The sequence below is a fragment of the Erpetoichthys calabaricus genome, chromosome 6 (assembly GCF_900747795.2).
Source record: "Erpetoichthys calabaricus chromosome 6, fErpCal1.3, whole genome shotgun sequence".
Taxonomy (NCBI): domain Eukaryota; kingdom Metazoa; phylum Chordata; class Cladistia; order Polypteriformes; family Polypteridae; genus Erpetoichthys; species Erpetoichthys calabaricus.
The window spans coordinates 91,945,550-91,969,761 of NC_041399.2; positions in this window are offsets into that span (position 1 = coordinate 91,945,550).

A 24,212-nucleotide genomic window follows, 5' to 3' on the forward strand; every position below is an offset into this window, starting at 1 on the left:
GACTAGTGCCCTGCCAGGGGCTGTTTCCTGCCTTATGTGTAATGCTGGTGGGATCACTATGACCCTCAAATGTGATTAAACAGGTGATACAAATGGATGGATAAGTGAAAGATAACGCAATGACTACTAAATTATTTGATATTTATTAGAAATTTTTTGTATGTCAGATGTTATTTTTAATAAAGTTGTATTCAGCAATTACAGCAACAGTTACAAGAAATAAGAGACTATTGTAATTAATCTCCTATTTGGAGATTTTCTTTAAAAGCACATTCTTAACAAGGTTAATTGATTTTCTATATTGCATTGCAAATTAGCTCTAGTGAAGAAGAGGTTTTGTAATTATATTTTTACACATTAATAGTTAAAGTGCTATCTCCAAAATACTTTTCTTATGTTATCTGGGAATGACTCTGTATTTAAATAAACACATCAAACATATAAAATGTTTTGAAAGTGAGTGGATGGATGGATAGTTTTTCCCTTATAGCAAAGGTAAAAGTTAGATTTTTTCCATGTTGATGGATTACCTTTATTTCTTGAAAGTTAGAAAATATACTGCACAGTTAATTTTCCTATCATATGGTTTACTAAAAATGGACTTGATGTAGCAAATAGTTTACAGTGTCTAGGCAGGAGTACAATTTTCGTCTTCGTCTTCTGGACCCACTTTCTCTTATTGCAGTTTTGTGGATTGGCAGAGCTCATATAAGTAGCATCTGGTGCAAGACAGCAACTAACTGATGACCAATTTAAAAAGATAACTATAGTAGCATCAAAATGAATTGAATTGACTTAGGAGTATTGAAAGTTTCCTTCAATAAATTTAGAATTTTAAAAATTTCTTACTGAATTTCTGGTTACTTGCTAATGTCCATTACATAATATAGTATTGTTAGTATAAATTATGCCAACATTGCTATCTGTTAATGGCTATTTAATAATCCTGACATTTTCTGTGGTCTACTTTTCCCAAGAATGCTTATTTTTGTGTAATATGGAGGTAATATTTAGTTGGTTACTTTTGGTTTGTGACAGAAAGATGTCAATGTTGTTACCCTAGTAGAAAATCACTTTAATAAAAAAAATTGAAAAGAAAGAAATAAAATAACTTGAAAAACTTTTCTTTACTTAACAAATGTGATTTAAACAATCCTGTTAAAGAAATGGACATCTTAAACCAATGTCTTATTAGTTCTATTGAGACTTACACTTTTATTCCTCCCTCTACTATCTGGCTGACCTCTCAAGATAATTCAGACTTTCCCTGTAGCCAGACCGAAATCCATCAATATTTAGCTCCTTGAGTTATATGAGCTTCTCTAGATTTTATAGGGGATATAAATCAGCACTTCCTTATAGCTTTCCAAACATTGACTTTCTGCAGTTCTTTCATGCAGACAACAAAAACAGGCAACTTTGCAGTTTCCAAGGCAGTGTATGAAAGAAATTAAGAATCAACCCAAATTCAACAAGTAAGAAGGAAAAATAAAAACTTCTTTACAGTTATCCATCCATCCATTTTCCAACCCGTTGAATCCGAACACAGGGTCATGGGGGTCTGTTGGAGCCAATCCCAGCCAACACTGGGCACAAGGCAGGAACCAATCCTGGGCAGGGTGCCAACCCACCGCAGTTATTTACAGTTAAATGCCACAAAATATAAAAAAATTACTAACTAGACATTGATGTAATATGTTTTTCAGCATGTTCTCTCATTTCTTTGACCATGGTTTAAAGTAAGTGAGACAAGAAGCATGATTATTTCAAAATTCTGAAATTATAGACATTGTAGTCATTATTCCACAAATACTTCAAACAGTGTAACAAATATAGGCAAAAGGAGTGTTTCCAGTCTATACATTTCTTCCTGTTATAATTAAGATGCATTAAAAACAGATAAAATATTGGATCAGAATTTTTAGGGAATAACTCTAGAAACACCCAGGCTATCAAACATTCCCACCACCTTCACCCTGCTTTTGCATTTGAACAACAAGTCCATTCTTTAATTTAAAATGTTTAGCATTGCTTACTTCACATATTCTTAATTTTAAGATTTAATTTTGCCATAAAGAACAGTGGAAGAAAATAAAGATGAATCACCCTCTCCCCCCCCCCCCCCCCTTTATCCATTAACTTTCAACCTAAATAAAAGTTAATGTGCAGGATTTTCTCCAAGCCATTAAAATAAGCTTTACAGCTTCATCTTCATAATTAAACAATCCATCTTGCCAGTCTCCTGTTATCTGTAAGGTTAGCATGTAATCCATTCAGTTTACTCTTCTATTCATACTGTTGACCACACCCTACAAAATTACATTGTGAGATTCACTTTCATTTCTTTCATTGATGAACTTGCAGGAGCCATTTAGTAATAACAGCTAATCACATCTTAAATCATTTTGGTTCTACAGAATACATGGAGGCTCCTCAGCACACTATTCACTTTACTTGGTTAACGTATATTTGCAAAATGCTGCTACCCTTTACTAGTATGGGGTAATAAGTGAAGCTGACAGCTGGTGGGATAGGAACATTCTTTTAATTAAGGCAACCTCATTCTGCTGGACAAAAAAATCAAAATGAAATGGCACTTGCCTCTTAGAAAACTCTTCCTTGTTAAAGGTACAAGCCACTGTGAGAAAACAGTCTTGAAAAAAATAACTTCAAACGAAGCAGATAAAGATTTGGGGACCGTCCCTGTATATTGTCGTCAGACAATAATAAAGAAACTGATTCAATAGACTTTTTCAGGACATAGAACATTTTACTGAACACAAAATGGCGTTTATATAGTACAAGGAATGATGGGACAGGAAATGGTTGGCGGGATGTGATGATTGGAGACAGGAAGCGGAACCAACGTCATCAGAAGTCGACGGAAGTGAAGGATTGTGGGAACCGGAAGTGACATCATCGTGATTGACCGGAAGTGACGTCATCACAACCATTTTGAACCATTTTGAAGTACCACGTGATGACCCTCTGTCTCGCAATAGTTCACTCACCTTTAGGCTCTTTGACTGCCTACAACTCGCACGTGTGTGACACCACTGAATTTCAATTGGAGACAAAGATCACACTAAATTGATTCAAATTCTTTGTTTTATATACAAATTGGCAAACATTTACCCATTTGGCCAATCATGTTTTAAAAACTAAAACCATCTGATATTTATTGGTGAATGCCAAATTATTAGTATATTAGTATCTATAGTGTTCGTATTTGGGGATATATATATATATATATATATATATATATATATATATATATAAACACATTTTTGTTTTTGTATTTCTCATTGTTATTGAATTTATAGGAAATGAGAGAGACCATAAAAGAGTTTGCCTTTTACATTCCAGTTTATTCACTTTTAGGAAACAAAACACAGGTTTATTATATTCTAACATCAGCTATTTCTGGATTATATGATTAAGATCACATTCAAAACAACATAACATTAAAAAACAAAAATTTTACAAGTAAAGAATAGAGTCAAACTCCTTGTACATCTTAGTTTTTATTATGTACATGGAGAACACCAAACTCTAAAGTCTATATTTGTATACATACCAACTGCATCACAACTACTTACATCTTCTTCTTCTTTCGTCTGCTCCCATTAGGGGTCGCCACAGCGGATCATCTTCTTCCATATATTTCTGTCCTCTGCATCTTGTTCTGTTACATCCATCACCTGCATATCCTCTCTCACCACATCCATAAACCTTCTCTTAGGTCTTCCTCTTTTTCTCTTGCCTGGCAGCTCTATCCTTAGCATCCTTCTCCGAATATACTCAGCAACTCTCCTCTGCACATGTCCAAACCAATGCAATCTCGACTCTCTGACTTTGTTTTCTGATCATTGCCACTGTCTCCAACCCATATAACATAGCTGGTCTCACTACCGTGCTGTAGACCTTCCCTTTCACTCTTGCTGATATCCGTCTGTCACAAATTACTCCTGACACTCTTCTCCACCCATTCCACCCTGACTGCACTCTCTTTTTCACCTCTCTTCCACAATCCCCATTACTCTGTACTGTTGATCCCAAGTATTTAAACTCATCCACCTTCGCTAACTCTACTCCTTGCATCCTCACCATTCCACTGACCTCCCTCTCATTTACACACATGTATTCTGTCTTGTTCCTACTGATCTTCATTCCTCTCATCTCTACAGCATATCTCCACCTTTCCAGGGTCTCCTCAACCTGCTCCCTACTATCGCTATAGATCACAATGTCATCAGCAAACATCATAGTCCACTGGGACTCCTGTCTAATCTCGTCTGTCAACCTGTTCATCACCATTGCAAATAAGAAAGGGCTCAGAGCTGATCCCTGATGTAATCCCACCTCCACCTTGAATGCATCCGTCACTCCTACTGCAGATGTCACCATGGTCACACTTCCCTCGTACATATCCTGTACAACTCTTACATACTTCTCTGCCACTCCCGACTTCCTCATACAATACCACAACTCTTCTCGAGCCACCCTGTCAGTCATATGCTTTATCCAGGTCCACAAAGATGCAATGCAACTCCTTCTGGCCTTCTCTATACTTCTCCATCAACACCCACAGAGCAAACATCGCATCTGTGGTGCTCTTTCTTGGCATGAAACCATACTGCTGCTCACTAATCATCACCTCCCTTCTTAACCTAGCTTCCACTACTCTTTCCCATAACTTCATGCTGTGGCTCATCAATTTTATCCCCCTGTAGTTACTACAGTCCTGCACATCCCCCTTATTCTTAAATATCGGCACCAGTACACTTCTTCTCCACTCCTCAGGCATCTTCTCACTTTCCAAGATTCCATTAAACAATCTGGTTAAAAACTCCACTGCCATCTCTCCGAAACACCTCCATGCTTCCACAGGTATGTCATCTGGACCAACGGTTTTCCATTCTTCATCCTCTTCATAGCTGTCCTTACTTCCTCCTTGCTAATCCGTTGCACTTACTGATTTACTATCTCCACATCATCCAACCTCTTCTCTCTCTCGTTCTCTTCATTCATCAGCCTCTCAAAGCTACTCTTTCCATCTGCTCAACACACTGTCCTCGCTTGTGAGTACGTTTCCATCTTTATCCTTTATTTCCCTAATCTGCTGCACATCTTTCCTAGCTCAGTCCCTCTGTCTAGCCAATCGGTACAGGTCCTTTTCTTCCTCCTTAGTGTCCAACCTCTCATACAACTCATCATACACCTTTCTTTAGCCTTTGCCACCTGTCTTTTCACCTTGCGCCTTATCTCCTTGTACTCTTGTCTACTTTCTGCATCTCTCTGACTATCCCACTTCTTCTTTGCCGTCCTCTTCCTCTGTATACTCTCCTGTACTTCCCCATTCCACCACCAGGTTTCCTTTTCCTCCTTCCTCTGTCCAGATGTCACGTTAAGCACCCTTCTTGCTGTCACCCTTACTACATCTGCTGTAGTTTCCCAATTGTCTGGTAATTCTTCACTACTACCCAGTGCCTGTCTCACCTTGTCCCTAAACTCAACCTTGCAGTCTTCCTTTTTCAAATTCCACCATTTGATCCTTGGCTCTGCCCTCACTCTCTTCCTCTTCTTGATCTCCAACATCATCTTACAGACCGCCATCCTATGCTGCTTAACTACACTTTCCCCTGCCACCACTTTGCAGTCTTCACTCTCCTTCAGATTGACTCTTCTGCATAGGATGTAATCTACCTATGTGTATCTTCCTCCACTCTTGTACATCAGCCCTATGTTTCTCCCTCTTCTAAAAATATGTATTCACCACAGCCGTGTCCATCCTTTTGGCAAAATCCACTATCCTCTGACCTTCTTCATTCCTCTCCTTGACACCATATCTACCCATCACCTCTGCGTCTCCTCTGTTCCCTTCACCAACATGTCCATTGAAATCTGCTCCAGTCACCACTTTCTATCCCTTGGTACACTGTTCATCACTTCATCCAGCTCACTCCAAAAATCTTCTTTCTCATCCATTGCACACCCAACTTGTGGGGCATATGCACTAACAACATTCATCATCACACCTCCAATTTTCAGCTTCATAATCATTACTCTGTCTGACACTCTTTTCACCTACAAAACACTCTTGATATACTGTTCCTTCAGAATAACCCCTACTCCATTTCTCCTCCTATCCACACCATGATAGAACAATTTGAATCCGCCTCTGATCCACCTGGCCTTACTCCCCTTCCATTTAGTCTCTTGCATGCACAATATATCAACCTTCCTTCTCTCCATCATATCTGCTAACTCTCTTTCCTTACCAGTCATACTGCCAACATTCAAAGTTCCTACCCTCAGTTCCACTCTCTTTACCTTCCTCCTCTCCTCCTACGTCTGGACACGTCTCCCCTGTCTTTTTCTCCTTCTTCTTCGGCCAACAGTAGCCCAATTTCCGCCAGCACCCTGTTGACTAACAGTACTGGTGGTGGTCATTGTTAACCTGGGGCTCGACCGATCCGGTATAGTAATTTGTATTGTTGTCTGCATATTGATTTGGCAAAGTTTTACACCGGATGCCCTTCCTGATGTAACCTTCCCATTTATCTGGGCTTGGGACCAGCATGAAGAAACACACTGGTTTGTGCATCCCCTGTGGCTGGGTTTTGAGTCACTTACACTCTTGCAGGCAGGTGCAGTAAAAAGAAAAAAAAACCCCAAAGTTTCCAGGCTTTGAAAGCGAACAATAATATACAGTTAATAAGTAGAAGTTGGGTGAGTGCTTACATGAGTACTGTTTGTATATTGCTTACCTCAAGGTGACAAGTTGCCTCTCTTCAGGGCTAACACTGACTCATATATTTGTTGACTGGTGTGTAATATGGTGTTATACCAGCTGCAGCAGGTAATCGAAAGTCAAAACTGACATATGACAGTATTTGTAGAACTTATGAGGAAATCGACACATTTCTTCATAAATATCATAAAAGGTTCTTTTCTTCACATGCTGTGCAGTCAGATGGTGAACCCAGTAGTGGAAACAATGTTTTCTCTGCTTATGTCGCCATATCAGGAGAATTTTTAACACAAGAAGGTGAAGGTTCAGTTCTAATATAGCCAACTGATCCATATTTTACGAATCCAATGAAGGATGAATCTCAAACATCACAGGTTAATAACACTCTGGACTGCCTGATAACTGCCACCCATAAGTAAACACACAAAACTACAATCAGGGGTGCAGGTTGGTATGTTACATCATATTGAAGTGCCACTACAAAAAGCAACTTAAACACCTAGGTCGCTCAGAGTGCATTAATTTAACAAAGATTTGAATGCCCATATGGACAGGGCCTTAAAGCTAACATTTTTGCCATAATGATTGGAGGGGGAATCTTACTTTAAAATCAGCTAAACAAGAATAAGTTAGAAACATGCTGAAGGGTAAACAATAAGAAGTTTTTCTTCACATAGAGAATCATAGACACATGGAATACATTACCAAGTAGTGTGGTAGACAGTAAGACTTTAAGGACTTTCAAAACTAGACTTAATGTTATTTTGGAAGAATTAAATAGACAACTGGTGGGCTTTGCTGAGCTTTCATAGTATGATAAATCTACCAATTCCAAAAAATGCACAAACAAAGTGAAAATCTAGATGAGGTTAGCTGATTTTGCAGGATGTCTGCACTTCAATACCATCTGTTGTCTGAAATGAATTACCAACCTCTATTTATGGTGAAATTATCTGAAAGCCTTAACTTTTTAATTTGTTTTATTTACTAACTGCATATTTATTCATATAAATAGATACATTGTACAACATTAGTTTAAAAGAGCCAAAGTTCACACCACTAGTCAACCTTTTTGCAGTGTTTCTTGGTCTTTGCATGGAAAGTGAAAAAACAGCCTTCTCCAGCGAATCAAATCAAAGGAAAACTCCTTTGGTGCAAGTGACTAATCATACCTAGTGTGACCAGTGCCCCCGCTCTTAACAGTTAAACTATCGCAAAGAAACACAGCTACCCTTACCCGTCCCCTCTGCAGGATCAGCTGCAGGCTTTCCGCACGATGTGGTCCTCAAACAAGGTTTAGAACATTTAAAAAATTGAGCCAACCTAATGGCTCACCCTCCTGCCTTCTCTCCCTCAGACTGCTTCTGCTCCAGTCACTGCCTCCGAGCCATTGAACCCACTTGATGGAGGAAGACTTTGTGTTCTTTTGACCTGGAGACGGGAGCTGAAGCACCACATTTGATACCCACTTCCTTTGTGCTTTTCTGCTGTTGACAAACCCCATCTGGAAAAGGTCTTGTTTTTGTACATGCCAGTTCCTTGGAAACCTGTTCCCTTTTTCCAGTCTCCTGTGCAACTTAGTAATGCAAGCTTGACACTAGGAATATGAATGCTCAAATTGTAGCAGGTTCACTTTGCTTGAAACCTATTATCTATTGTAATTATTTTGCCAGTAGTATATTGTATTTTTATTCTTGATATAATTTAAGAATTGTGTAAAGTAGCTAAATAGCTAATAATATTAGAGACTATATCATCTACAGTACTTAAAGTTTAAACTTATGAGTTAGTCGATTAGAATTCTCTTCAAAGAAGGTACATCTGTTGCTGCTCGTCCATACTGAGGTCTCGATGATAAAAACGCAAATCTTAAATGGCTTATTAAACAAACAGGCCATTTTCCTCCACAGTTTTTTTGTCTATGTATTTAGAGTTTGTTTTTGCACTATGATTAAATAGCTTGTAAGTAAAGTGCTCTCAGTGTTATACTTGCCTTTCCTTTCATTTGGTTAATTTATTTTAATTTTTTATAGTGCTCTTCACTCAATGCAGGCTCAGACTTTTTAAACATATCTACAACTATAATGCATTAACAGTAAATTACTAAACCATAAACCATTTACATTCATAAAGACACCTATTACAGTAAACACTCAATCAAAGATAATAAATGCCTTTAATGACAATATAAAGTCCACTAAAATTATAATAAACATTTGACCATTTGAAAACATAAAAGATGAAAACATCTGAAGGCAACAAAATTCCTGAATAAAATAAACATTAGGGGGTCTTTGGTTTGTTATGACATACAAAGTTACCTCATTGTCATTACATAATATAAGGGGAAAGGAGCAGCAGGGTAATATAACAGTGGCACCACTACTAGTGCAGTATGCACAGAAAAGGAACAGAAGAAGGATCAGTAACAGTACCTAATGAATGCCAATAATTTATTTTTGAGCAAATAACTAGCAAACAGAGTTGAAATATGAATATCATAAGCAACATTTCTAACCAGCCTTTGTAGACTAAAGTAGTTAGTCTTCATCTAGAGATAAAATACTGAGACTTTACACAAGGAGGCCATTCTGCAGCTTTGGGCCCTGTAGCTAAAGGCTCAACCAAGTAGTTGTCTTCTTTTTTCTTAGAATCTTTAGAAGTCTATAATTTTGAGATTGAATTTATACTCCAGTATTTAGGCAATATGTTCTGTTAAGGAGATATAGCCCAAGTTATTTATAGTTTAATATGTTAGATGGAGGATATTGAAATTAGCTATAAACTTAACTGAACATCAGCATAAAGACTTTTGATGATACGGTCATACTTCCTAGTTCTGATAATGATCCTCATAGCAGAATTTTGAAGTAAAAAGCTATATTTGGATGATTAGAGCAGCATGTAAATAAAGCAATGTAGAATGTAGTTCTTGTTGCACATTAACCTGAAATATTTCAAAACAACTAAGAAATTAGTTTTAAGGTTTGAGTTGAACCCAATCTAGGACAACCAAGAAGTGTCTGATGTAACCTTTGTACTCCTAACCCTCATATGTTGGGCCCTTCAGCAAGACTCTTAACCTGAAAATTGCTCCAGGGGTGCTGTACAATGGCTGATTCGGTGTGGTGACCCCCAGAAATGGTCATGCAAAAAGACAATTTCTCCTTGGGGATTAACAAAGTGTATGAATCAAATACGTAATACACCGCACACTTTTTGTAAACCTAGCCTAGCAATGGCATATCAACCTTTCACAAATGCTTTTCAAAACAGTGGTACCCATGGAAAAATGTTTCAAACACTAAAACAGATGTGATCATGAGATTTAAAGGTTTAAATAATTTTTAGAGGTCATGGAGTATTTACTGTATAAAAAATCTGATAAAAGAGCCTATTCCTGAGAATTCTACCAATAACAAGTGCATAAATTAATTTCTTTCTGTTATACAATAAATAATTTCCTTATATTTTTTCAGTAGGTTTTAGTTTTAAAGTGACAGGACCTTGTTGATGTGTACACTTAAAGTCTGATAATTACCATTCATCCAATCTTTTACTTGTTGTTACAGTTTCTTAACCTCTTAAGCATTACATTTTTTCTCGAAAAAACATAAAAACCATAACATTTTTTTATTTGAAAAACGTCATATTTATTAAATCTCATCTTTCTACTGCAAAACACTAAAAGTACAAAGTGAGAAGTGTAGAAAGTATTATAATAATAATCAATAATGGTAATATTGTATATACTGTCAAAATGTGTCGTTTGTGTGGTATATCTTGAAGCACAAATGAAATGCACAATCCAATGTCACACTCGAGACAATAGTACCGTGATTTCTTGCACATTTTCTTTCCAGACTGATCAGCTTTTGAACAGCATACTTCACATGGGCAATTGACACGAGTGTCACTTTTTGATTAATCAGAATCACTTTCAATTTCACTCTGTGTTTCAATTTTACTGTCTGAAGTAACAGATTCACATCTTCATCACTACTCGTATCACTGTCAACAGTGTGCAACAGCTGGGCTACTGAAAAATCTTTCTTACATGATGCCATTATGAGGCTAGGAGAAGATGTGTCTGCACTGTTGTCTGGGTAAATCTTGGGCCTAACACTAATGCAAGTCATGCCTATATTGTTTTCCAAGCAATGCTCATCACTAACTCTGTTGGCACTTTTATAGCCCGAGTAATCCTTGGGTCTAATGCTTACACGAAATGTGTCTATACAGTTGCCCGTGTGAGGCGCAGGACTAATGATTTTAGTACTGTTTTAACAGCCCCAGTGACACTCAGATCTAACACTAAGGAAGTTAATAAAACAGCAGAAAAACTAATTACCATTTAATCTAAAGAAGAGATAGCTCAATATCATCTGAATATAAATAAAAATTTATATTATTAATATTTTGTTCTCAGAAGTAGCATGAAAACTGACAAAAACAACGGTCTTGGTCTTGAGCTTTGAAAGATATCATATTGTACTTCGCAGCATAATGAGTAAGAACTATCATCACGTTTTTCGACAAAATGAGGAAGAATACTTAAATATGAAGTTAATCACATAAAGATAGTGTTTAAGAGCACAACAGAATTTTCAAGCCCGGAAATAGAAAAATTACAGTACAGTAGAACCTTGGGTCACGAACGAATCGGACCACGTACAAATCGGGTTACGACCAAAAAGTTTGCCAAACTTTTGCATCTGTTCATGACCACACACTTGGGTGACGAACAAGCCAGTTTCCCTTCTAGTTCGTACACGCCAATGATTTCCGCACGTGTTCAGTGTCTCCCTGTGCACTCCCTCTGCAGCGAGTGAGCGCAAGAGAGTGGGAAAAACAGTGGGAATAAAAAGTAATTTTCAGTTTTTTGTTGTTAAAATGCACTAAAAATCTCTAAAAAAAAATATTAACTTTTAAAAACACTTTCTTGTGTACCATACAGTAGAAATGTTTTCAATAGAAGTTGAGGAGAGGCAGGTTAGGTCTGCATACGTAGGCTACCTTATAGTGCAAACAGCGATATCAGCTGACAGAAAACAATGGGAACAAAAATTAGCTTTTTGTTGTTTATTATTAAAATATACCAGAAATTTGTAACAAAATACCAATATTAACTTTTAAAAGCATTTTCTTATGTACAAATAGCTGTACATGTATAATTTTCTGTAGGAGAGTGCGAGCGAGAGAGAGAGCGTGAGCGAGCGTATATATATTTACATACAGCTCGTACAGTCCGGAACAGACTAATTGTATTTACATACAATCCTATGGGGAAAATTACTTCGGGTCACGACCAAATCGGGTTGCGACCAGGGTTTTGGAATGAATTACGGTTGTGACCCGAGGTTCCACTGTATATGATTTGAACACAGCTATTTTAAAATTAATGCATATCAAATCACATACACACATAATCATATATATTAAATCACATCAACACATAATGGTTAAACATCAACTGCATATTTAAATCATGTCAGTGTTTCCCACAAAAATCTGATCTACAGTAGAAACACAGCCAGCCTGGTTCCCACTTGGAATATGTTGCTGTTTTGGTCATTGTGATTATTTCCAATATAATTTGCTGTTCACAATTTCATTTTTTTTGTGTTAATTCCAACATATATTACACAGTCCTTATGATGATTATTTTTATTTTGCATGGTTTTAATCTGGGTAATTAAAAAAGGTAAACTTTAACAATTATGTTTTTAAAAACTAATAATTGCGTGTAAAAAGTATTTTATGTAATGTTTACCCAGCCTAGAAATCAAATGTGAAATTGCAGAGGCGTACTGCATTACCAATTTAATTATTTTATGAAGCACTTTAAAATTGTAATTACAGTGACACACAAAATCTAAGTAACAAGACTAAATACAGATGCATATTCAAAAGACATTTATTCTTTGCAGGTGTAGAGGTTTGCAAACCCAAGTTTTAATTTATAAACTGTTACTTTAGTTGAAATAATTCATGGTGCCTACATAGCTTGGGCACAGTGGACATGCTAACAGTGCAGTACATAGAAAAGATGAGCTAAAAAAAGTTATGTTATTTCTTTTTTGTTTCGACCATGCATCATGTTCAATAAACTCATGCCTGAGGATTTATTGGGTGAAGGTGGAGCAGTGTTAAAATTTAACAATGAAATAAAGTTGCAGCGGGATTTTATTAAAAAAAAAAGCAAAATGCCACCTACAACTTAAATTATACAGGTGTAGTTTCTGACAAGCTGCATAAAATTACATAACACAAAAACCATTTGATTGTGTTAGTATCTAAACATGAAGCTATGTAAGTAAAAAAGAAAAATGTTGACAGCCTCTTGTGAAAGTATATATTTAATTGGATATGAATTTGTTGTCATTGGGTTACCGTGTTACTGCTTGTACAGCCATGTTCCTAAAAAGGATAAGTGTGGTTTGGAAAATACAACAATGTGTGTTTGGTATGAAGGTTGTGTGCTGAGACTTTAGTATTATCTTGTTGTACAAAAGGCAGTTATAATATTCAGTACAGGAAAATTGCAAGGACATCTGGTTATCATGTCAGTGGCTATGCAATCATGCAGTACACAAGACAATGCATAAATAATGCATTAAAAGCAGATAGAGTTAAAATTGTTTTATGTGGACGGCTGAAACACCCTAAGTAGGTAGCGAGTACAGTAAGTCCACCACCATACGAACCTTCAAGTTATGAACTTTCAAAGATGCATGCATGTCCAATAAATTAAATTATTTAAGTAAGTGAAAAATGAAAAATTATAGCGTAACTTCGAATTTAGTGGTACTGTGTAAGTTTATTCATGTGTCTGCCTCTAGGCAGAGGGCAAAACCCACGCTATTATTGTTTACATTCTCAGCCACGTGGGTGTATCCTCTACAAGTGGCTGTGCTTTACATTGAGTTAATGCGCTTTATTTCAAGCCCAAGATGTCCAGAATTAGGTGTGTTCAACAAGAACATGGGGACACAGTTAGAAACTTGTTAAGGGTAAGTCCTTCTTCTCTCAGAGAACCACATTAACATGTTATGAAGAGCCAAGTAGGTGTGGGGGAATGCAGGTAGAACAGGGACCGTCAGTTGGCTCTTGTGAACAGCTTATTCTCGTTGACTTGTCGTAATTGACTCTAATGTGTGATCTTCAGATATGAGCATCCCATCAGGAGTACCGCAGGCTTAGCAAGGGCTTTTATTTTGATACTCTCATACTGTAGTTATCTCTGGAAGGACTTTTTTTGTGATGCTTTTATTTTGTTTGTGTTCGCTTCAGAACCTTCCAGGAATCTTCACTGGGCATTAATATTAAGTGATGGGCAGTAGGTGTCTAGTGATGATGTAATCCAATTGCTCACTTTGAGTTTGGTGGCCGGAACAGGATTTGAATATAATCATTTAGGCTCATTCGCTAGCGGGAAGCAAGTCTACTGTACCGAGATCAGCTGATGGAAAACAGTAGGAATAAAAGATCATTTTCAGTTTTTTAAAATGCACTAAAAATCTATAAAAAAAAATTACCTTTTAAAAACACTTTCTTGTGTACCATACAGTAGAAATATGTTTTCAATAGAAGTTGAGGAGAGGTAGGTTAGGTCTGCATACGTAGGCTACCTTATAGCGTAAACAGAGATATCAGCTGACAGAAAACAATGGGAACAAAAATTAGCTTTTTGTTGTTTATTATTAAAATATAAAAGAAATTTGTAACAAAATACCAAGCATTTTCTTATGTACAAATAGCTGTACATGTATAATTTTTCTGTAGGAGTTGAGGGATGGGGGTTGCATTGTGCTTGTTCAATGTGCTGGCTAAATTTGCTGGACTTACGAATAACGCACTCTTGGAACAAAACTTGTTTTATGTAGGGGGCTTACAGTGTTATCTTTAAATATGTACGTCTACACAAAGGTTCTTACAAATTAATTGAATAAAAGTAGCCTTCTCCGAATGTAATAATGAATTAAATGAATACAACTGCCATTCTTTGGATATGATATCTCTGAATGCTAGGTTGTCCTTTTCTTTTTTCTAAAATATTTCAAGAGACCACGTTCCATTTTTAGCCACCGCTGCCTTAGTATAATTGTCCCTGAAGTAATCAAAAACTTGAGGGTGTTGCACCAATGCAAGCATCACTTAACTGCTTCTTTGATTGATTTAGTGAAGGCCAATTGTATAGAGGAGCACAATGGTAATCTGCCTTGCAACCACGTTCACCGTTTCAGGGTGACTCATCAGTAAATTTTCTATTTCTGAGAAACTATGCATATCATTTTTTTTCCACTAAGTAGTCCTCATTCAGAGCCAAGTCCCATATTTCATCGGTACTGCCACCTTTAACATGGTACAATCTCAGATGTGTGTCAGCATCTTCATGTACTACAAGCAAAGAAAACTGTTTTTTCTTGTATTTGCATACATCGTCAGCTCTGCATTATCTGTGAAAATGTAAGTGAACTGCCTTCAGGCACTGTGCTTTCCACTCACGTCCTGTTCATATTGTATATTGACAGCTTTGCTGCTATGTCAGACACTTGGTTCACTTTATGCAGAGCTGCATCTTGTGTTATAAGAAAGAGCACAAACTTGATGAACAGTTACAATACAATACAATACAATTTATTTTTGTATAGCCCAAAATCACACAAGAAGTGCCGCAATGGGCTTTAACAGGCCCTGCCTCTTGACAGTCCCCAGCCTTGACTCTCTAAGAAGACAAGGAAAAACTCCCCAAAAAAAAACCTTGTAGGGAAAAAAATGGAAGAAACCTTGGGAAAGGCAATTCAAAGAGAGACCCCTTTCCAGGTAGGTTGGGCGTGCAGTGGGTGTCAAAAAGAAGGTGGTCAATACAATACAAAACAATACACAGAACAGAACAAATCCTCAATACAGTGTAAAAATAAAAATTTTAGAAGTACGGAGCAGAATTTAACAGTAGATGATATCACGTAATATGATTTGGATTTGTTTAGAGTCCTGGAGACCTCATCCATCGAGCTGCCTCCCCCATTTGGCCATTCCACGGCTGAAACAGTGCTGGGCCAGCCAATCCGATGAAAGGACACCTCTTTTCCATGATTCCTGCGATCCTCCATCAGGGATGACTTTACCTTAGGCAGGCAAAACAACTTGGCTGGTGGGCCGTGGCACCAAGTGCCACATTTGAGTACCGAGAAGAGAAACAGAATATGTGAGGGTTACTATCCAATTATAACTATCATGTTACTTACGTTTTAGTGCTAATGACTAACAACAGAGATGCAGTATGTACAGTTAATCAGCAGCTCTAGTCAGGATAAGCTAAACTGAAGTAGTGAGTCTTCAGCCGGGATTTAAAAGCTGAGACCGAAGGGGCATCTCTTATAGTAGCAGGCAGACCATTCCACAGTTTAGGGGCCCTGTAACTAAAAGCTCGACCTCCCACTGTTATTTTAATAATCCTTGGAATCCATCCATCCATCCATTGTCCAACCTGCTGAATCCGAACACAGGGTCACGGGGGTCTGCTGGAGCCAATCCCAGCCAACACAGGAACCAATCCTGGGCAGGGTGCCAACCCACCGCAGGACACACACAAACACACCCACACACCAAGCACACACTAGGGCCAACTTAGAATCGCCAATCCACCTAACCTGCATGTCTTTGGACTGTGGGAGGAAACCGGAGCGCCCGGAGGAAACCCACGCAGACATGGGGAGAACATGCAAACTCCACGCAGGGAGGGCCCAGGAAGCGAACCCGGGTCCCCAGATCTCCCAACTGCGAGGTAGCAGCGCTACCCACTGCGCCACCGTGCCGCCCCCCTTGGAATCCAGTTATTCCCTATGAAATGTTGATGCCCTTTCACTCAGTGTAAGTCAAGGAATCTGGACAAATCTGGCATCAAATCAAAAGACCTGCTGATGAAAATAACAAATTTATACTAAAAGATATTACATATTTCATGAAAGATCTCACTGCACGTCATTGAAGCTTTCATAGGCTTTGGGGGAATATCACCGCTCACAATACTTTCACATCACTAAAGAAACTATTTGCCTAAAAGACAAGTAATATATGGATGGAAACTTTGGAACTTGCCAAGTTTTGATAATTAAATGGACTTTGCTGCATAATTTGAAATGCTGAACTAACAGAATGAAATGCCATACTAGTATTGCTGGAATTGTTTGACTTGGTTAGGGATTAACAATTTACAAATGTTTTAGCACTCTTATGTTACTAGGTTAAGGTTTAAGAATGAACTGATTTTTTTGTCTGACAAAAGCTTTGATCTGATAATTCAAAGGTGTTATTTCTATATTAGTGTTTTACTTAGTGTTTTTAAAGGATAATAAGGATGCATGGCTTATTCCTGTCCTTTTCTTCAATATCCCAGAAAATCCTTTAAGATTTTGATCGATAGCATTATCACTCCACTCCACCATTTTATAAATCTATCTTATAACTCTACTTAGTTTATTACAAGGTCACTGGGCACATGACCCTTTTACAGCTTCATGGCAGTAATCAATAGGACAGAGTCAAGCATCCATCTGTACTCGCCTACTTTATGTGGAACAATTTAGAGCCTTACCCTGCGATGGACCATTGCCCTGTTCAGGAAATGTTCCCACCTTGAGCACTGTGCTGGCTGGGATAAGTTCCAGCACCCTGACTCATCAGTTGTCACTGTAACCCTACTCAGGATTAAGCAAACTTAGAAAATACTATGGTATGGTATTTACAGTAGATCCTCCAAACAACTGAATACACATGTCCTTAATATGCTGAATAAAACCTGGCAAAGTAGTCTCAGTGAAGAAATACAAAAGTAATGCTAACAGTAGGCTGAGATTTCAACTCAGAAGTTTGGATCTTTGAGGTAGTAGCACAGTTCATTGTGTTAACAATTGTTGGAGAAATGATCGAACCCTAGGCTGAATAAAGAGATGGGGAATTGTCCACTTATAATGTCCGGCGATCTTGCACAAAAATAAGCAAAAAAAAAGTAATCAAAATCATAACATTTGATGATAAACTGAAGTTGGGTGTGAGTTTTTATGGAAAATGGCTACCGGTAGTAGTGAAAATGATGTCATAACTGCAAAATGGAAGTGACATCATCAGGAAGTGATGTCATTGGAAGTGACTTCATCAGGGAAGGCCAGAAGTAACTTCATCGGAAGGCAACTGGAAGTGACATTGTCTTCGGGAGTCGGAGGCAGAAGTGAGGAAATGGAATGTGAGCCATTTTGGGAATCCGGAACTGTTGAAGGTGAGTAAATTATTTTATTACTTTTCTTCTGCAACTCTGGTGAAAGAAGAAGAGAGGTGTTAATACCTGATATTACCCCCTTGTCTTACGATAGTTCACTCACCTCAGGACTTGTTGTTTGCCTCCTAAGCGCTCGTGTGTGACACTATTATAATACAAGCTATACATTTTTCAGTTTTGATTTCTTGATGTATTTCTGTTCTATTTGAAAACAAGTTGATGTTCTACATTGCCTTCAAATAATTTGCTTTCTTAATTTTAGCAGTTCAATTTTTTGTAAGTTATATTAGTGATAACACCCAACATTCTTGCATCCATCCATCCATTTTCCAACCCGCTGAATCCGAACACAGGGTCACGGGGGTCTGCTGGAGCCAATCCCAGTCAACACAGGGCACAAGGCAGGAAACAATCCTGGGCAGGGTGCCAACCCACCGCAGACATTCTTGCATCATCAATTTTATTTTTATCAGCATTTCATAATGTACCAATTCAAGTAATGTGGTGACTTATTTTAGTTGTATTGTATTTGAAAATATAGCTTCATGATTGGAAATGAAAGTGTGCTTTAAAAAAAAACAGGCTTAACTGAAGAAGGGCCCTGTAGTGATACAGTGGCCATCACTGCTGCTGCTGCTTCACATTTCTGCAGTTCTCTCCATATACAGTATGTGAGTTTTTGTCTTTGTCCTCACATACAAAATATGTGTTGGTTACCTTGAGTTGCTCAAATTAGATTGGTAAGAGTAAGTGTAGGAGTGCGCATGTTAATATTTCTGTCCTTTGATGAGCTGGTGCCCTGTAAGGAACTAATTAATAAATACATGTTTAGGAACAGTATTTGTATTATAATGAGGTAACTTACTAGTACTACCCAGTGAAACAATTTCTCTTCACACTTTTTAATTTATACAGTTTTGTGCCATATTACAAATTAGTGTCATCAGCATATGGATAGAAATTATTTTGTCTCCTAATGGCGATGTTCAAAGCTTTGTTGTAAGATTTTTTTTCAGGTAAGGAAGACAAAAGTTTTGAGGTATGGCTGTTATCCTAAACTAAATAACTTGTGCTGCATGTTGATTAGTACATGAAAATAAATGTTTCTCTGCTCTTTGTGCACATGTTGGTAATAATCCTATAAACCTATAAACCTAATGTAGTTTTCACAACTCGCATGACTCAACTAGGACTTGCTAGAAAAACAAAACTAGAAAACAAGGATGAAGAGAAGGCATCCAGGTCAGAGCAAAACACAATGGAAACTGCTATTCTCTGTCCAGCATTTTTCTGGCCAATATGCTCTAACTTGATAGTAAACAAGATGACATTCAGGCAAAACTGACTTCACAGAGAGATATCAGAAACTGCTTAGTGTTTTTTTTGTTTGAAATATGGCTGTTTAGAAAACAGACACTGCAATGTAGCCAAGTGTTTTTTCTGTCTCTTATCAGGATCAGACTGAACCATAAAGAAGTTAAATAAGAGGTGCTATGTTTTGGGTAAACAATGTGTGGTGTACATTTTTTAAAATTATGTGTAAAACCATTAATTTGATCTGGGGCAAGAAATCAAATTTTGCCCATTTTATCTTCTTTAGGAATTCTCAAGTGTTATTTGGTCATTGTTTGCATTCCTTTGCATGCCAATACCAATAATTCACTGAATGATCTGTACAACATTAACATATATACAGAATATGAACTTTTAATCCAGAACGATTATCTTTTGCAGCTGCGGGAAACAACAAAGCAAAATAAGGAATGTTCATTTTAAATATCATCTATAAGTTACCTGCCCAAGAAGAGGTGTTAATACTCCAGATCATTGCTACACACTGATAAAGGATTCCTTCCTCATGCTACAGCACAATGCGGAAACAAGCTAAAATTTAAGCAGCGGGAGGCAGTAAGAAAAGTGGCTTGGTGCTTGACTAAAGAGGCAGAGAAAAAACTACTGGATTGCTTCAAATGAGAGAACTGTGACATGTTCAGGGACTTCTGATGAGATCTTGATGATTACGCAAACATTGTAACAGGTTTCATGAAAAAATGGTGGACCACTGAGTGCCTATTAAAATGATCTGCATATTTCCTAATAAGAAACAGTGGATCACTAGTAACAGGAGAAATTTACTTTAGGCAAACAGGAAAGAAAGGACACATGGTGACACAATGGTAGTGCTACTGCCTTGCAGTAAGGAGGCCAGGATTCATGTCCCGGTCCTCTGTGTGTGGAGTTTGTCTGTTCTCCATGTGTCTGCTTGGATTTCCTATGGGTTTTCCACTTTACTCCCATAGTCCAAAGACATGCTGGCTAGGCAGATTGGTGATACTAAATTGGCCCTAGTGTGTGCTTGGTGTATGTGTGTGTTCGCCCTACGATGGACTGGTGCTCTGTCCAGGGTTTGTTCCTGTTTTGCACCCTATGTTGGCTGGGATAGGCTGCATCACCCCCCAGGACCCTATTCAGGACTAAGCTGATTAGAAAATTACTAAATGACTGACACAGGAATGAATTTTGGGGTGGTGATATGGAAACTTAAAAGATATTAAATTCGAGGTCAGAAAAACAATTTAATTGACTGAATTTCCATTTTGTGAATGAACTGGATACCAAGTATAGCAGAACTAATGATTCACATTTGGCAAAATTTAGAGATGTGTATGGATTACAAAATAAAACCTAATTCAATCTCATCCATATTCTCTCTCTGCCCCCATGAACTAAATGCCTTCTGTGTACACTTTGATTGTGGTAACAGGCATCTTGGCATTCGATTATCTGTAGCATCACAATTCATTCTTTTGTGTGCATGAGGTGAGCAGGGTGTCAATAAAGCATCTGTTTAGGATGGAATTACTGGCTATGTTTTGAAAACCTCCACAAAAAACTGACTGATGTCTTCTGTGAAATCTTAATAATTGATACAGTATGTGGTCCCCCTCTGTTTTAAAGTAAAAACAATTATCCCTCCACCTAAGAAAATAAAATTGAACTGTCTGAATGACTGCAGACCGATGGCATTTTCTCCAATTGTGAAGAAAGGCTTTGAGAGACTTATGCTAGGACACATTAAACTAAAAAAATCTCTACCACCTCTTCTCTTCATACTGTCTCAACTGTCTACAGAATGCCATTTCTTTCACACGTCATACCATCCTGGCACAACAGGATAATAAATAATCCTATTCAACACTTCAGTGTGTAGATTGTAGATTTGAAACTGTTGTAGCAACAAAGCTAACCATCAACTCTTTACGTTTGGCTTGGTGTCCTTCAATAGCTGGATTTTGATCATACTAATTGGCAGACCTCAGCAAGTGTAGGTTGATAACATTACATTGTCTACACTGATCCAGACATAGGCACTCCACAAGGTAGTGTGCTGAGCTCTCTTTTGTACTTCTTGATCATTGTGAGACTTGCCCGGACACCACCAGTCGGAGACCACATCTTTATACAAAATGCACGTTTATTCACAGTCCTCCTTAAGACACAACACTTTCCCGCACAACACACTGTGCCTCTAGCCCCAGTCACCTTTCTCCTGGACCTTTCTCTCACTGTCCCTGGGCCTCCTTTTTCCTCTCTCTCCAGGAGCTTCGTCCTGCTCCTGCTCCCGACACCAGCTCTCTGAGTGGATGGAGGCGGCCCCTTTTATCTTTACCCGGATGAGCTCCAGGTGCTCTGCCTGATGTCACCTCCTGGTGTGGCAGAAGTGTCAGGAGAGCACCCGGAAGCACTCCGGGTGTCCCTGGAAGGATCGATGTCCATGGGTGTGGAGGAAGTAAATATGTCCCGGGCTCCATGAGGCTCGGGGCGCCCCTTGGCGGTGGATACTGGCCCCAACGGGCTTGAGCCTCCCTGCTCCCCTTCCGTGGGCCTCTTCTTATCCAGGGCAGTTGCCCCCCGTGGCCCGGAGGACAAATACGCCACAACCCGGTCCTTCCAGGCGTCCCGGCCGGGTCTGACCCCCAGCCTCGTACGACATCATCTATGACTATATGGCCAAACACAATTCCATCATTGTAATTGCTGATGATGCCACCCTCATACAAGTAGACCTTATCACAGAAAATGACAAGACATCTTAAAGAAAAAGGTTTATCATAATAATCATTTCTGTGATGTGTTTGTTTAATTTAACATCTATGAGAAAGATTATAAAGGTAAAATTCCATTACAACGAATATCTTACAACAAAATTTTCATTATAACAAAGTATTTTTATAGTCCCGACAGTTTCTCCATATAACACGAGTCTATAGAAATCTCGTTACTATGAAGTATATTCAGCAGATACTTTCATTACAACGAAGTGCCCAAAAGACCTTGAAATGCCTGAATGAATCATCCACAGATCAGTTTTTTCTGTGGTTGCAGCTCAGTTGTGCACAACTATCCCCAAACAGAAACGTTGTAAAAAAAATTCTTTCTTTGAACTTTGCTCGTACTGTTTTTTAGCTGTTTTTGTTTTCGGTGGTTTTCAGTGATACCTTTTGCTTATTGCTCGTCAACATTTGAAAAACATCCATTGGAATTTAACTCATTGTAACCTCCTATAGAAACGGCAGACACGAAAAAACGATAACAGTTCATATTAGAAAAAAACTTTAATTTTTTGCAGCTCTCGATTTTTCGAAAGAAAAAAGATGTTGCCAATGAATTCGGAATTTCGCCCTTGACACTGTCAACTTTCTTGAAAGACCGAGCAAAAAAAGAAGAAAAATCTCGGGTTGCAAAGGTATGTGAACTGCTGCATTTGAAGACGTCGAAAAAGCAGTTTTTATGTGGTTCAGTGATGCTTGTTCAAGAAACATTCCTATTAATGCAGCACTCATTTCTAAACTCTCTTGGGACCTCCCACAACTGGACAACACGCCGAAGAACGTCCCGAAGTGCGATCACCACGTCTGTGGAAGACTGTTTATATGTTGCCGGGGCAACAGCAGGCTCACAGCTCTGCTGTGTCTCTCTGCCAAAGCAAACTCGATGGGTGATGCAAGGAACATTATAAATGCAGTGAACATGATTACTTAGCCATTAACCTGGCCACGACCCTGCCTGACTGCTGTGTCTGTTTATAGGAGAGTGGCAGATCCTGCTACAATAAATAACCGTGCTGTTCCTGCTTCAAGCTGAATAAAGCTGGTTTTGCTAAAGTACTGAGACTCAGCATCGTGTTTTGGGGTGTAAGGCAGGGACTTATAGCGCGACCCCGATCTTTTAGGATTCGCTTCTGTGGCGCCTCACTGCAATGCTGTGAGCCTGCTGTTGCCCTGCCCCGGCAGCAGACAAACAATCTTCCACAGACACAGCAATCATGTTTTGGGATAGAGTGATCCCTCGCTATATCGCGCTTCGTCTTTCGCGGCTTCACTCCATCGCGGATTTTAAATGTAAGCATATGTGAATATATATTGCGGATTTTTCACTGCTTCGCGGATGTCTGCGGTCTACAGTACGTGTGCTTCCTCAGTTGATTTGCCCATTTGAATTGAAACAAGGGACGCATTTGAATTGAAACAAGGGACGCTATTGGTGGATGGCTGAGAAGCTACCCAATCAGAGCATGTGGTTAAGTTCCTGTGTGCTGCTGATTGGCTCAGCGACGGAGTGCTGCATTAACCAGGAAGTGCTAAACAGTCGCCTGAAGAGTCTCCTTTAGAAGAGCTGTAACGTTATCCTTTGTTGTGCAGTAAAATTAAAGTCATCGTTATCGGACAAGTCGTCGTGTCATTGTTGGTGAGTAACCATAATTAATTATTTACGTACAGTAATTATTACATGTACATAGTTTAGTGTCACTGTACACACATTTTATTGTATACAATTTTTCTTGCATTGTACGTATTTATTGATGGTGGCCTGTCTGTCATAATGGCTGTAACATATGTGATATCGGAGACGCTCAATATCTTTAAAATAATATTTAGGTTTTACTGTATACATAATTTAAAACGAATCTTACCTAATATCTAAGAGAATACAAAGGGTTTATGCTGTATAATTGTGCGTGAAATGTTTATAATAGTGTGGGAGAGTTTATAAGGGCTTAAAATATATAAAAATAACCACATGAACATATGGTTTCTACTTCGCGGATTTTCTTATTTCGCGGGTGGCTCTGGAACGCAACCCCCGCGATGGAGGAGGGATTACTGTATACTTCAG